Raw genomic sequence first — 13,352 nt, 5'->3', positions numbered from 1 at the left:
TTATATACTTATATGTATATATATGCACAGTTAGCTATATGTAGATATGGTATTCTCATATATCCTTTATTTTATTCATTTACTCAAATTCTATACTCATTCATTGGCCTTGTATACTTATACATATCTTTTTTCTGCTCTTACTTGCATATTGGCCAGTGATATATGGTATATTATTGAGATTACTAGGTATGGCTAGAATAGGATAGTGCATTCTTACTACCTTCTTAACCTTAATATGTTAGTCTCTTGGATATAAATAGGATAGTTTATCCTTACTATGCCATTGGTTGTCTTATATGGTTGCTAGATATTTGGGTGTATTTTTCCATTCTGTTTATATGTGGTATATATATACTTTATCTTTAGAGCTCATTCGGTAGTTGTCTACTGAGAACCATGTGTTTGGTATTCATACTACACTTTTTTAGTTAGTAGATCATAGTATGGGTTATCGCAGTTAATGTTTGTGTCATGCGGAGCAGCCATGGTTCAGAGATATAGAGTGAGCTCCTGACATTTGGAGTATTACTTTTCTCCCTCTTATGTAGTATACTTGTCTCTATGTTGTATTCGGAAATAAATTGTATCAATGTAATTCCTTTGGTATTTCACTTTGTACTCTTATTATATTAGCAACTCTTACACTGATAACACTAAATTTTGAGATTATATTATGCAAGTGATCTTGTATTTTAGATATTTTGCATTCTTTTCTTTAACTATTTGAGTAGTCTGTTACTAGCTATTTTGGACTATGTGTTTATCTTGCCTACAAGTAGGTTATAGTATGCGCCACCATGACTTTTGAAATTGCATTGTGAAAAATTGGTATCAAAGCCTAGGTTTCACTGGTGTATTATTACAAGAACTAAGTGATAGTAGAGTCTTGAATATCGGTGCGGAGAGGTCCATAGCCTATATTATGGAGGCTATAGTTACATTCTTAGGAAATTCATTTTTGGACTCCTTGTTGTGTATCCGCAATACTATGATCCTCAAGAACATTCTTTGATCACATTCTTTCCTTAATGGATGATGCGAGATAATTGATAGATGTGGATGAGTTTTTAACACATATTTTTAGAGCTTCAGTGCAGCGTCAGACCAGAGATTAGAAATAGAAATTAAGGATCTTTAGTGTCAACCAAAGTATTTAGGGCCAATTTAGGCTTCAGTAAAGCTCGTGACTACTTCAGCCCTTCGAGGTTTAGCATTGGGAATTCAAATCTTATTGTAAATCCCTCCCAACCATGGATGATATATGATTCATCGAGTAGTTCTCAGACTAGAATTGTGTCTATCAGTGTTCATCAAGGTTCTTTACCAGTTTTAAGTAGGATATTTGATTTCTCGAGTGGACCAGACATTTTGTTATGCTATATCTTTTTTAGCAAGTCATGGTGTATGAACTTATTAAAGGACTAGTATTATTACTTTATATGGTATTAAAGCAGTAGATAATAATTGGGTCTCCGTTCTTTACGAACGTTGATTATTAGAAGAGTATAGAGAGAATATGGATTGAGAGTTATGAAGGTGGAAACAAGAGATTGTGACATCAATATAGTGCTGTTGGTATTTTATCTGAGAGAGAGGATCCTTCCTGTAGAGTTCAACTTCACCTACAGTCCATTAGCTCTATGCAGGTATTAACTCATACTTTGAATGGTTCTCAGATTAGCCATGATGATCGTAATGGGAAGAAATGCCATCAAGCCTTGTAAAGTTTTGGTAGGGTCTTTAGGTCATGATAGCCATTCTGGATTATGAGAGTCAGTATCTCAAAGTATTCTAGGATCTTATTTTGGTGGTGTCATGTTGGTTAACTAGTTCAGGGAGTACCCCAGATATGAGTTAGTTGATTAGACAGAGTTAGACTATATTCCCGACCAGCCTAGAGTTCTTCAGACAAGCATTGATTATTGGAAGGATGGTCATTAGTATTATAGAGTCCTCTCAGTGTTAGTTGGCCAGCCATTAAGGCTCCGTTTGTGTTCCTGCTACGTCTATTCTTTAGGAGTTTGCTATGACTATAAAGCGATCGATTACTGATATACAGTATGTCTTCGGTATGGGATGTTTAGTCTTTCAGCTCATTTAGATTAGCCTCATGATGATCGTGTTAGCTTTAGTTAGTGATAGTGCGCTCAGCACCTCAGTTAATGATTTAGTTGGTCAGTTCGAGTTTGGACCCTTTCAGAGTTATTCTTCTTAAATTTGTCAAACATGTGATTGTGGATTTTAAATCATGATCGGTGTGCTTTTATTTCCCTGTATTTTCATTTTTCATTTTGTGTATTGGGGTCCTTATACCTATTGATGATTATATGCCTTGATGAGTCCATATTTGTTATTGTCTACCTTGTTATTGAATTCATGATTATATGACTACCCTCTTAGTTTATTTCTTTTAGTAGTGGATATGGTGGACCTGTATTGATATTTTATAATGGCCCTTGAGGTCATTTCTCATGATTCCACTTATTTTTCTTGTTAGAGATTTTCCATATCTTCCCTAAGTAATTTATGACGTGCTGGATTGATAGTTTGGTTACCGGACAGTTCTATATGTTCTTAGAACCATTTCTTATTTAGAATTCTTCTCTAGTTTCAAATGGCTGCCAGGAAAAAAATTCAGTAAAACAATACCGGATGAGTATTCTTACTGCGCCAGTAGCTATGGAATATCGATTTTAAGTTTGGAAGACCTTTGGTTTGAGTTCCGCTGCACCCAAACCCATGTCAATCTATTGATCAAAAAGTTAACAAATTAGAAACTTAGGTGTGGGGCCCACATTTGGTATAAATGACTTTGGATGGAAAATTCAACTTTGCCAATGCATCCAAAATGTTGAAATTAGTGTGATTGCATATTTTATTTGCACATATTGGATTCCGAATGCATCCCGAGGTATTGGATAAAACATGGAAAATATTCCAAGTTTCTGCTGTCATCTGGTGCAGCAGAGAGTACCGCGATTGCGTAGGGTGTATCATGATTGCAAAGACATGATCAAGGCCTAAGTGATGGTGATTACGAGAACAGATGGCCTGGGAAGGGGTATTTCAATGCCATTTTGATCGAGAATTAGCAATTTATCCATTTACTTTGAGTCCCAAAAACCCTAATAGTGTGTGTAGCCTACAAATTGAGTCTTGGGTGTAGATTAGGAGCTTTAATAAATTGTGTATTCATGATTAATAATGAATTTAAGGTATGAATCCTTCATTTATAATGTTGAATTCTTGATTATTTGACCCAAACCCAATTATCTTAAGGGCATGAATCTAACCCAAATAAGCTTGATATTCACTTGATTATTGAGAGATATAATCCCCTAATGGTAATTTAACATTGGGTTGGTCTATGAAACTCGTTTTCCTTATGTGGAACACATTTGGGGGGGTTTTGGTGTGGTTCTTGTACCCGAAGCACAATGGTGCAATATGGGTATTGATATTCTTGTAATGATGAATAGATTGTGTCTTTGATAGCTTGGCTCCTCAAAGAAGCTTTGCGGAAAGAGAAAGCAAAGGTTATCGACTCGTGAGCTACATTCAGATCTGAGGCAGGTTAAGCCTATTTCTTGTTATATTGAGCTTTATTATAGTATTATTGTTATATCTTGTTAATATTGGAGAGGTTGTAGATGTTGAAATAGTAGATTGTAATCTTTGGTATTAGTTGAACCACTTAGACTATTCAACTCATAATGTGGATACTTGACCTATAGTCTAGAATATTAGCTAGTTGGACTTGTTATCTCAGGAATGGAATGAGAATGTTCTAGTTGTCCTAGTTAGATGGGAGTGACCTTTTCACTCATACTAAGAGAGAGTTGACTTTAGTTATTTATAGTGATAAACTTTTCCCTAGCTCCTTTGGTTTAACTAAGGGTAGTGCTTGGGGAAGAATTGTACTAAAGTACTAGTGTGGATTTATAAACCTCTAAGACATGATCTAGATAACTTAGCTTAGTCACTGGTAGAAATTAGACTTGAAAACAAACTTGGGATACTAGAAGCTGAACTTGACCCGCCTTAAGCTTGGAATATGTAGTTTCATTAGTGTCCTAGGTACTTGTTAAATGCCTAGAATGTTCCTTTGGTAGTCTGATGGCTAACCTTGTAAATGGTTTATTCATGATATTGGCATTGGAAATGATGTTCATGATTGTTTGCTAAATTACTGATAATACTTGGATAGCAATGAAATTCCTTATAAATAGAGCCCATGATTATGCTACAACTTAAATCATTGACTAAATTACCATGTGAGCCTTGGATTATGCTATTACTCATATTATGTTAAAGCCTAGTGACTAAACTAATGTTTGTTCTACAAAACGTCTTGTGCTAGTATTGCGAATAATGCTACTAACAAGGGGCTCTAGAAGGTATAACCATGGCTTTGTAATTGACCATGCTAATGAGTATGTTAAAACCGATAATGCATTAAGTTCTCTTACCATATAAATATACATGTCCATGCACCTATTAATAAATTATTACGACAATGAATAATGAGGTATTATGGTATACTTTTCCTGACTTCTCCTTCACATTAACCCTCGTGGGGAATGCACTTACTATTGATTTGATTGAATATATATAAGTATACATAAATTGATTCTATGATGATGCCCTGTAAGTCTGGAGGATATACTGATGTTTTGATGAAGCTCGGTAAGTCTAGAGGATATATTGATGTTACAGATGATGCTCAAAAATTTTAGAGGATATATTGACTTTATGATGATGCCCCACAAGTCCAAAGAATATTTTGACGTTATGATGATACCCAGCATATCTGGAGGATATATTGACGTTATGATAATGATGCCCAGAAAGTTCGGAGGATACATTAATGTTATGATGATGCCCGAAAAGTCAAGAGGATATATTGATGCTATGTATGGTGAGTGTACATATATATATATATATATTCACATGTGTGGTTATGCCTTTATATAATTACATTTGTATATGCATTAAGGATGTGATGTTATCCTTAGAATGATGGTTATAGTTCTCTAATACACATCACTTGTTAAGCGGTGTAGTTCTTGCTAGTGTTAAATAGTGAGTAGATGTAGTATATGCCAAATAATGAATTAGGACAAGTTGGTAAGTGGAATATTGTGTAGCATTTGAGGATTCACCTAGTGGGTATAGTTAGTGATGTGGGGTGTATTTAAGCACTTTAGTATCATTATCCTAGCCTATTTAGCCTTTTTTTTAGTACAATTCATCTGCTTTATGTGTTGTTGATGATATAAATAAGCATTTAAGTGTTCAAGGATGTGATTACAATGATTAAAAGTGTTTTCAAACAAGTTTGGGTTCAAATCGATCATTTAGAGTCTAGACGAGAAAACTACTTTTACTAGCTTGAGCTAGGTATTGATCTAGTCTATCATGATGGATTATAATGTGTCAAATGAGTTCCAAATGTCATTATTGTGAGTTTATAAGAGGAAAAACTTGCTTATAGTGCAAAGTTTAATTAAAACTATCCAAGAGTCAATAATAATTTTAAGCGTAAGTAGTCGAGACTAGTGCTTCGTTTGAGTTTCTAGCTAGTAGTTCTAGACGTGGTGTGTGTTAAACTCTAAATCTTGGTGTTTGGTGCTGTAGGAATCTTGAGGAGTTAAGGTTGATGATATTTTTATGTTTAACAATCTGGAATTGAAGGCAAAATAACACCACAAAGCAAGGATGGACGATGAACACTTCGACAAAATTTTGGAAGCAATTTCCAGTGTGTAGAGGAGATATACCCGCGTCACCCCAGCCATAGAAGGCTATGGATCCCACGGCACTCCATCCATATTAGTCAAATATACAAGGCAGCGCCCCTTCCAAAGCAGTGGATCCAAGCCCATTACTTACCCTCCATTTATATGTCGGCAAAAATTCCCTCTTGTATAAATAGATGTTATTCACACTTTGGTAAGGACCTTTAGACGTATTGGAGCATTGAGTGGGGATGATAAATACTTTATTTAGTGTTTTTATTCTTTACTTTATCTTTCTAATAGATTATATTATGTATTCAAGTATTTGTATCATGATTATGTCGCTTAGTGGCTAAACGCCCCCTTTTCGGGGATAAATCCAAGAGCATGACTACTATGATTTTGAATTGATTTTTTTAATTTTCTTATCATATTTTGTTGTTTTGTTATCCTTGTTTGAACTATTTTAAGGAGTATCTAACCTTAAAATAATATATTATCAAATTTGTGATCTTGGGAGGGGGAACAGGAAGATAGAACTTGGGGATAAACAAAGTAAGGTTCTTATTCCTTTATGAAAAAAGGAATTTGAATTAGTATCTAGGAAAGGGATGTACCTAGAAGCCTTGCTTGGTTCACATCTAGGAGGATATATTTAAGCACTTAATTGGACTATTACATCCCCACTTAATGATGTAGTTGTGATGTCCAAGTTAGGTAGACGATTAGAGGTCGGGAGACCATGATCATACGATAAACCCTATGAATCAACAACCAAGATAAGTGATTTAATGAATGAAGTTCAATACCATAAAATGATTGTTCGAAGTGCTTTAACCCTGGGTTTCAATCTATTGATTGTCTCAAGTCTTTGCTTTTACGAACTGTCTACTTTACATTAGGTAACAAACTTTCCAAGCACTTCTAGTTACTCTTGCACTAAATTGATCTTAATAATATACTAGAATGGAATAGTTTTTAGAAAAAGTCTCTAAGGGATCAATATTTGGCTTCATTTTAAGGCCACTGTATTACTTGGTCAACCACGTAAACTTGTGTGTGTGCTTGCGCGCTGTCAAATTTTTGGTGCCATTACCGGGGACTTGTAACTTGGCAATATTTTAGTTTTAGTTTTAATTTTTAGATTTCTTTGGTTTTACACTTGGTCTTGGTTTTGTATTTGCAGGAAACAGGTTTTTAGGCTAGTAAGCTAGCAAGGGATAGGGATTTGGTTGAACCAAGCCTCGAACCCGAGAAATGCTTCCATTAGCAAAGGAAAGAAGTAATCCTTCTACCTCGTATTCCTTAACTTGAAGAATATCAAGAAAATCCAGCACTTATTGCTGGAGAACAAGCAGCTCGTAGGACAGTTTGTGAAGTGGCAATCCCACTTCTGACAAATTTGACCTCCCCTTTTTAGAAATCAGCTATTGCAGGTAATTTTGAGCTAAAACCAAATATGGTGTAGCTTTTGATCGTAGTGGACAGTTTACCGAGACTTCACATAAACACCCACAAGTCCATCTATAGAACTTTTTGGAGATCAGTGACACATTCATCTATATAGATGTGTCAACTGATTATGTAAAGCTGAAACTATTCCCCTTTTCACTATTGGGGGAAGCAAAAAAGTGGTTAAATGCTGAGCCAGAAAATTCAATCAAAAAATGGGATTATTTAGACCTAAAATTCCTCATCTGATTCTTCCTATCTATTAAGACTGTGAGACTTTGCATCGAGATTGTGTGCTACAAACAAAATCCAGATGAGAATCTATATCATACATGGGAACAGTTCAAGGCACTTTTTGGGGACTGTCCACACCATCAACAGTAAAATGAGGTATTATCTCATACTTTTGTTTAGGTACTTGAACATAACACAAAAATTTTCTAGATTCAGCTATAGGTGGTCGAGCTTTGGAGGTAACATATAATGAGCTATATGCGTTGTTGAATTGAATTGCATAGGATAATCCTGAGTGGCATTCCGGCTCACGGAATGCCACAAAAATGGTTATTGGTGTGTTGGAGGTGTGCTATTTTACTACCTTATCCCATCAGCTTGCTTCACTACAGAACCAAATAAGCTATATAAAGTTAGGGATTGCACAACCTGCAGCCACTGTTAGTTGGTGCAAGGTTTGTAGTAACAGTGAGCATTTAGCTGCGATGTGTGCTACAAATCCTAAATCTTTGTTGTTTGTAGGTAATGCTCAAATGCCAGATTATGGGAATTCTTACAATCAAAAGTGGCAGACTCAGCCACTAAATACCCCATGGAACGCCCAATAATAACAAGTTCAGAATAATTATGCCACAACTCAAAACAGCAATATGCAAGAGATGCTGAAGCAAATCATGGCTAATCAAGCATAATTGGTAGTAGATATAAAGAGCCAGCAACAGCTATAAGGAGCTTGGAGTTGCAAATTGTTTAGTTTCCAAAGACACAAAATACGAGGCCTCAAAATAAAGGACCTCATATATTGTAAACCCTAAATAAGTCATGGCAATAACTTTAAGGAGTGGTAAGGATCTTAATAAAGGACCTCTAAAGAAAACCAAGGAAGTAAATATGGAAGAGATTCCCCTACTGGTATCTGACCAAGTTGCTAAAAATTTAAGAAAGTCTGAGTACTCAAAAGCAAAAGTTATTGAAGAGATGAAGAAGATACCACCACTACCTTTCCTACAGAATCATATAAGAGAAAATAAGGATGCATGCTTCAAGAAGTTATTTGAAGTGTTCCGAGAGCTTCATATTAATTTACCTTTTTTAGATATTTTTCATGGAATGCCAAAGTATACTAACTACTTGAGGGATGTGGTCTATAATAAAATTAAGTTGTAAGATTTGAATGCGGTAGCACTCACTGAGGAGTGCATCTCTGTGGTGATAAAGAAGATGCCTAAAAATCTCAAGGAACCTGGGAAGTTTACTCTCTCCATTGGTAATAGTGAGGTGGTCCACGCACTAAGTGACATAGAGGCAAGCAAAAACTTGATGCCCCTATATTTTTTCAATACGTTAGGCTTGGGAAAGCCTAGACCAAGCTCCGTGCTACGTCAACTGGTAAAAGGGACCATAGCCTATCCTGAAGGAGTCATAGAGGACTCTCATAAGGTTGGTAAATTTATTATTCCTGTTGACCTTATTGTTTTAGATTTTCATGCAGATGAAAAAGTACAAGTTATCCTAGGACATCCATTCTTAGTAACGGGAGGATCTTTGATAGATGTGAATAGGGCATGCTTACAATGAGGTTGGAGAATGAAGAGGTGGTTATTAAAGTCTACAAACCACTTAACATATTATCCCATTACAAAGACTTGTGCATGATTATTATGATTGAAGGGGATAAGCACGGGGTAGTGGAGATAGTTCCATAAAAGACGTCTTTAGACTTTCTCATTGAGCAGCCTATGCCATAACCACCTAAGCCTTACATGATGTAGATTGATGAGCATGGAAAGGAGGTCAGAAATGAATAAGAAACCGGCCTCCAAGTGTGAGGAAAAGGATGAAGAAATATTGTTAAGTTGATGTGGGTCATGTCGGGACACTAAATTAGGCTCTGCTTGGGATACAACCTAAGTTAAGTAGGTATGTTTTGTTTTAGTTTTAGTATTTTTACTTTTTTCTTTATGTAGTTTTTGTTTTTTTTGATTCACATATTAATGGGAAGTCTGAGTACCGAAAAACCTAAGCTAAAGAGCATGACGAAGACTAAGTATGGGGTCGTTGAACCCTATTGATGTATAAAGATTCTAATAGCTAGGCCTAAAGGCCTCAGGGAGTATTTCTTTCTCTAATTTTAAATTATAATTTGGGGACAAAGTAGATTTTTAAGTGTGGGGTAGGGAAATTCCTATTTTTAGGGTAAATTTAAAATTTTTGATTTTTGTGTTAGGAATAAGTGGGATGTATTGTTGTTTCTATATGTGACTACATGATGCAAGTGTTTTAGTTGTAGAAGCATGTTGATTGTGTGAATTACTACTTTTGAGACATCTAGTCTCATGATTATGACTCTTGTACTTATTTGCTTAATGTTAAATTCATGTGATTTTTTAGTTGAGAGTCTATCATGATCCTACTTGAAGTTGATCATGTGCCATGTGTAATGTGATGTATTTGTATATTCCTTGTTGTATGTGATGTCTATAACTTTCCTGGTGTGTGTGCAAAGTGAAATAAAAAGTGTGGATTTAGATGATATAAGCATTTCTTTGATAGCCTTGTTTTATACCTTCTTTTGACCTACCCTTGTGCATAATCCTATTAAGCCCTATTGAGCCTTTATCTTTTTCTTTAGCAGCCTCATGTGTAACCTAATCCCTTCTTTAATAGACCTTAATTTGATACAAAGCTCCTAAGCTCTTAGGTGTAAATTTATTGAGTAAGGAGTTTGAAATTTAAGAAGTAAAAGGTGAAATTGAAGCCCCTAAGTGTTAGCTATTGGTGTTCAAAAAAGTGATATGTGTTGTGGTGGGGAGTTAAGTAATGAAAAGAATAAAAAATTCAAATTTGATAAGTTTTGCATAGAATAATCCCACCATAGTGTTTGTAAATTATCTCAATAAAATGGGATGAGAACAAAATAATGGGGTAGACAAAAGTGGTGTAATTTGGTTATTGAAGGTGAATTGATTGGAAAAAAATTGTGATGTATTAAAGTTCTTAGGGTAGATAGTCACTATTACTTATCAGAATAGTCTCTACCCATCCCTTAGCCTATGTTACAACCTATAAAGACCTATTTGTTCCTAAGCTTCATCATTCTAATATTAGTTGAGTACTACACTAAGGACAAGCCTATGGTTAATTATGTGTATCTTGTGAATTCTTTGTGAGAGTGAACGTAACTTGATTTTTATACCCATTGTGTGATAAATTGCATTTATGTGAGTGTCTATGGGTAACTCTCTTATTATGAAGGCACATATTTGATGATATTTAGTTGAATTGTACGATGTCTTTGATTGAACAATATGTATAAGTTTTCCAACTAGGGGAGTCAATTCTTAAAGATGGGATATTTCGGAGTAATGTTCTTGAACTCTCAATGGTGTACATAACATGCTTAGTATAGAAACTTGCATTATGTGTATTCAGTGTAGTGCTAACTAGAGTGTCTTGATTGTAATAGAAATGTAGAGTCTCCTCATCTTATAATGCTTATATTAAAGAGTTGTTCGAGGATTAACAAGGCTTTAAGTGTGGGGTGATGATATGGTGTGTATTTATGAACTTTCGTATCATTATCCTAGCCTATTTAGCCTTGTTTTAAGGACAATTCGTGTGATTTATATGTTGATAATGATATATATAAACATTTAAGTGTTCAATGATGTGATTAAAATGTTTAAAAGTGTTTTCAACCAAGTTTGGGTTCAAACTAATCATTTAGAGTCTAGATGAGAAAACTAGTTTTACTAGCTTGAACTAGGTATTGATCTAGTCTATTGTGATGGACTCTAATATGTCAAGTGAGTTCCCAATGTCATTATTGTTAGTTTATGATTGTAACAACTTGTTTAGAGTGTGCAAAGTTTCATTAAAATTAGCTAAGAGTCAACAATAAGTTTAAGCGTAAATGGTTGAAACTAGTACTTTGTTTAAGTTTCTAGCTTGTAGTTCTTGATGAGGAGTGTGTTGAACTCTAATTATTGGTTTTTATTGTTTTAGGATGATTTAGGAGCTATGTTTGATGATATTTTGATGGTGAACAAGCTTGAATTGAAGTCAAAATAATACCACAAGGCAAGGATGGACGATAAACACTTAGACAAAATTTTGGAAGCAATTTCCAGTGTGTGCAGGAGATATGCCCTCATTGCCCCATCCATAGTAGGATATGGAAACCGCGATGTGCATCCACAAAGTTGAAATAAACCAGGTGACTCCCCTTCCACAGTGGTGTAGCCAAGCCCGCGACGCCCCCTCTATTAACATGTGGGGAAAAATTCCCTCTAGTATAAATATATATTATGCACACTTTGTTAAAGGCCTTTTGATGTTTTTGAGAATTGATAGGGGTTTCTAAACACTTTATTTAGGGTTTTTATTCTTTACTTTAGCTTTTTAATAGATTTTATTATGTATTCAAGTATTTGGATCATGATTATGCTGATTAGTGGCTAAACGCCCTCTTTCCGGGGTTGAAACCAAGAACATGACTACTATCATTTTGAATTGATTTTATTTGATTTCATTATCATATTTGGTTGTTTGTTTATCCTTTTTTGAACTATCTTAAGGAGTATCTAACCTTAGGAAACATACATTGTCAACTTTGTGATCTCGGGAGGGGAAATATAAAGATAGAATGTCGGGACAAACAATGTAAGGTTCTTATTCTTTTATGAAATACGGAATTTGAATTAGCATCTAGGACAGGGATGTACCTAGAAGCATTGCTTGGTTCATATGTAGGAGGATAGCTTTAAGCAATTAATTGGATTATTACATTGTCGTTCAATGATGTAGTTGTAATGTCCAAGTTAGGTAGACGATTAGAGGTGGATACACCATGATCATGTGATAAACCCTACCAATCAACAACCAAAATATGCAATTTAATTAATGAAGTTCAATAGTGTATTATGATTGTTCGAAGGGCTTTAACCCTAAGTTTTCATCCATCAATTGTCTCAATTCTTTACTTTTACGCACTGCCTACTTTACTTTAGTTTACAAACTTTCCAAACACTTTTGATTTCGCTTGCACTAAATTAATCTTAATAGTAAACTACAATGGAATAGTTGTTAGAACTAGTCTTTGAGGGATCGATATTCGGCTTCATTTTAAGGCCACTATGTTATTTGGTAGACCACATACACTTGCATATGCGTTGTTAGTTAGCACTGAATAAATGGATTAATTGAGGAATATCAATTATTAGAATGAGCTATTTGGTAACTACTTATCTATTAAGTGCCTATATTACTCATTGGCTAGAAGCCTAGCATTCTAGCTAAAGAACTTTATGTAGTTGAAATATGATAATTAGCAATTGTAGTTGATACGTGGTTAATGATGATGATGATAGGTTTAGTATTAGTAATGATTAATTATATTGATGTCTAAGTTATGATGTTGATTAGTTTTTAATTGAGGATTTGTTTATTAATGATGCTAGATGATAAAGAATGTTAATGGTTAGATAGATAAGTGTTTGAATGTAGATTAGTGGTTTTTTGCTACATGGTGACTAGTGCAATTAGTTAGTTTCCATCTCATGAGTAAGGATTTTGTAAAGAATTGGTTAGGCTAATAATTAGAGGTCATTTGAGACCAGTGATTAATGGTTATTTAATAATCATTAGTTAGATAATAATGAGTAGGTAGAGTATATTGATGAGATAGATATCTATATTTTGAGATTACTATGGGTATAAGTACTTTGGTATATGTTATCTAATTACGACATTGGGTGATGATTATAAATATGGGCAAATGGTCGTTGAAGGGAAATATGGAAAACCATGGGAAATGATGAGTTAGTTATATGCTTGTATACATTGTTGATTTGATCCTTGATGTACTCTCCGATGGTACGGTATGCCGTGATAGGTTCTTTACTTTATCCTTTTTGGGTGTACTCC

Source organism: Capsicum annuum, chromosome 3 (genome assembly GCF_002878395.1).
Source record: "Capsicum annuum cultivar UCD-10X-F1 chromosome 3, UCD10Xv1.1, whole genome shotgun sequence".
NCBI lineage: Eukaryota > Viridiplantae > Streptophyta > Magnoliopsida > Solanales > Solanaceae > Capsicum > Capsicum annuum.
The sequence above is the reverse complement of the archived record's forward strand: the minus strand, read 5'-3'. Positions refer to the sequence as shown.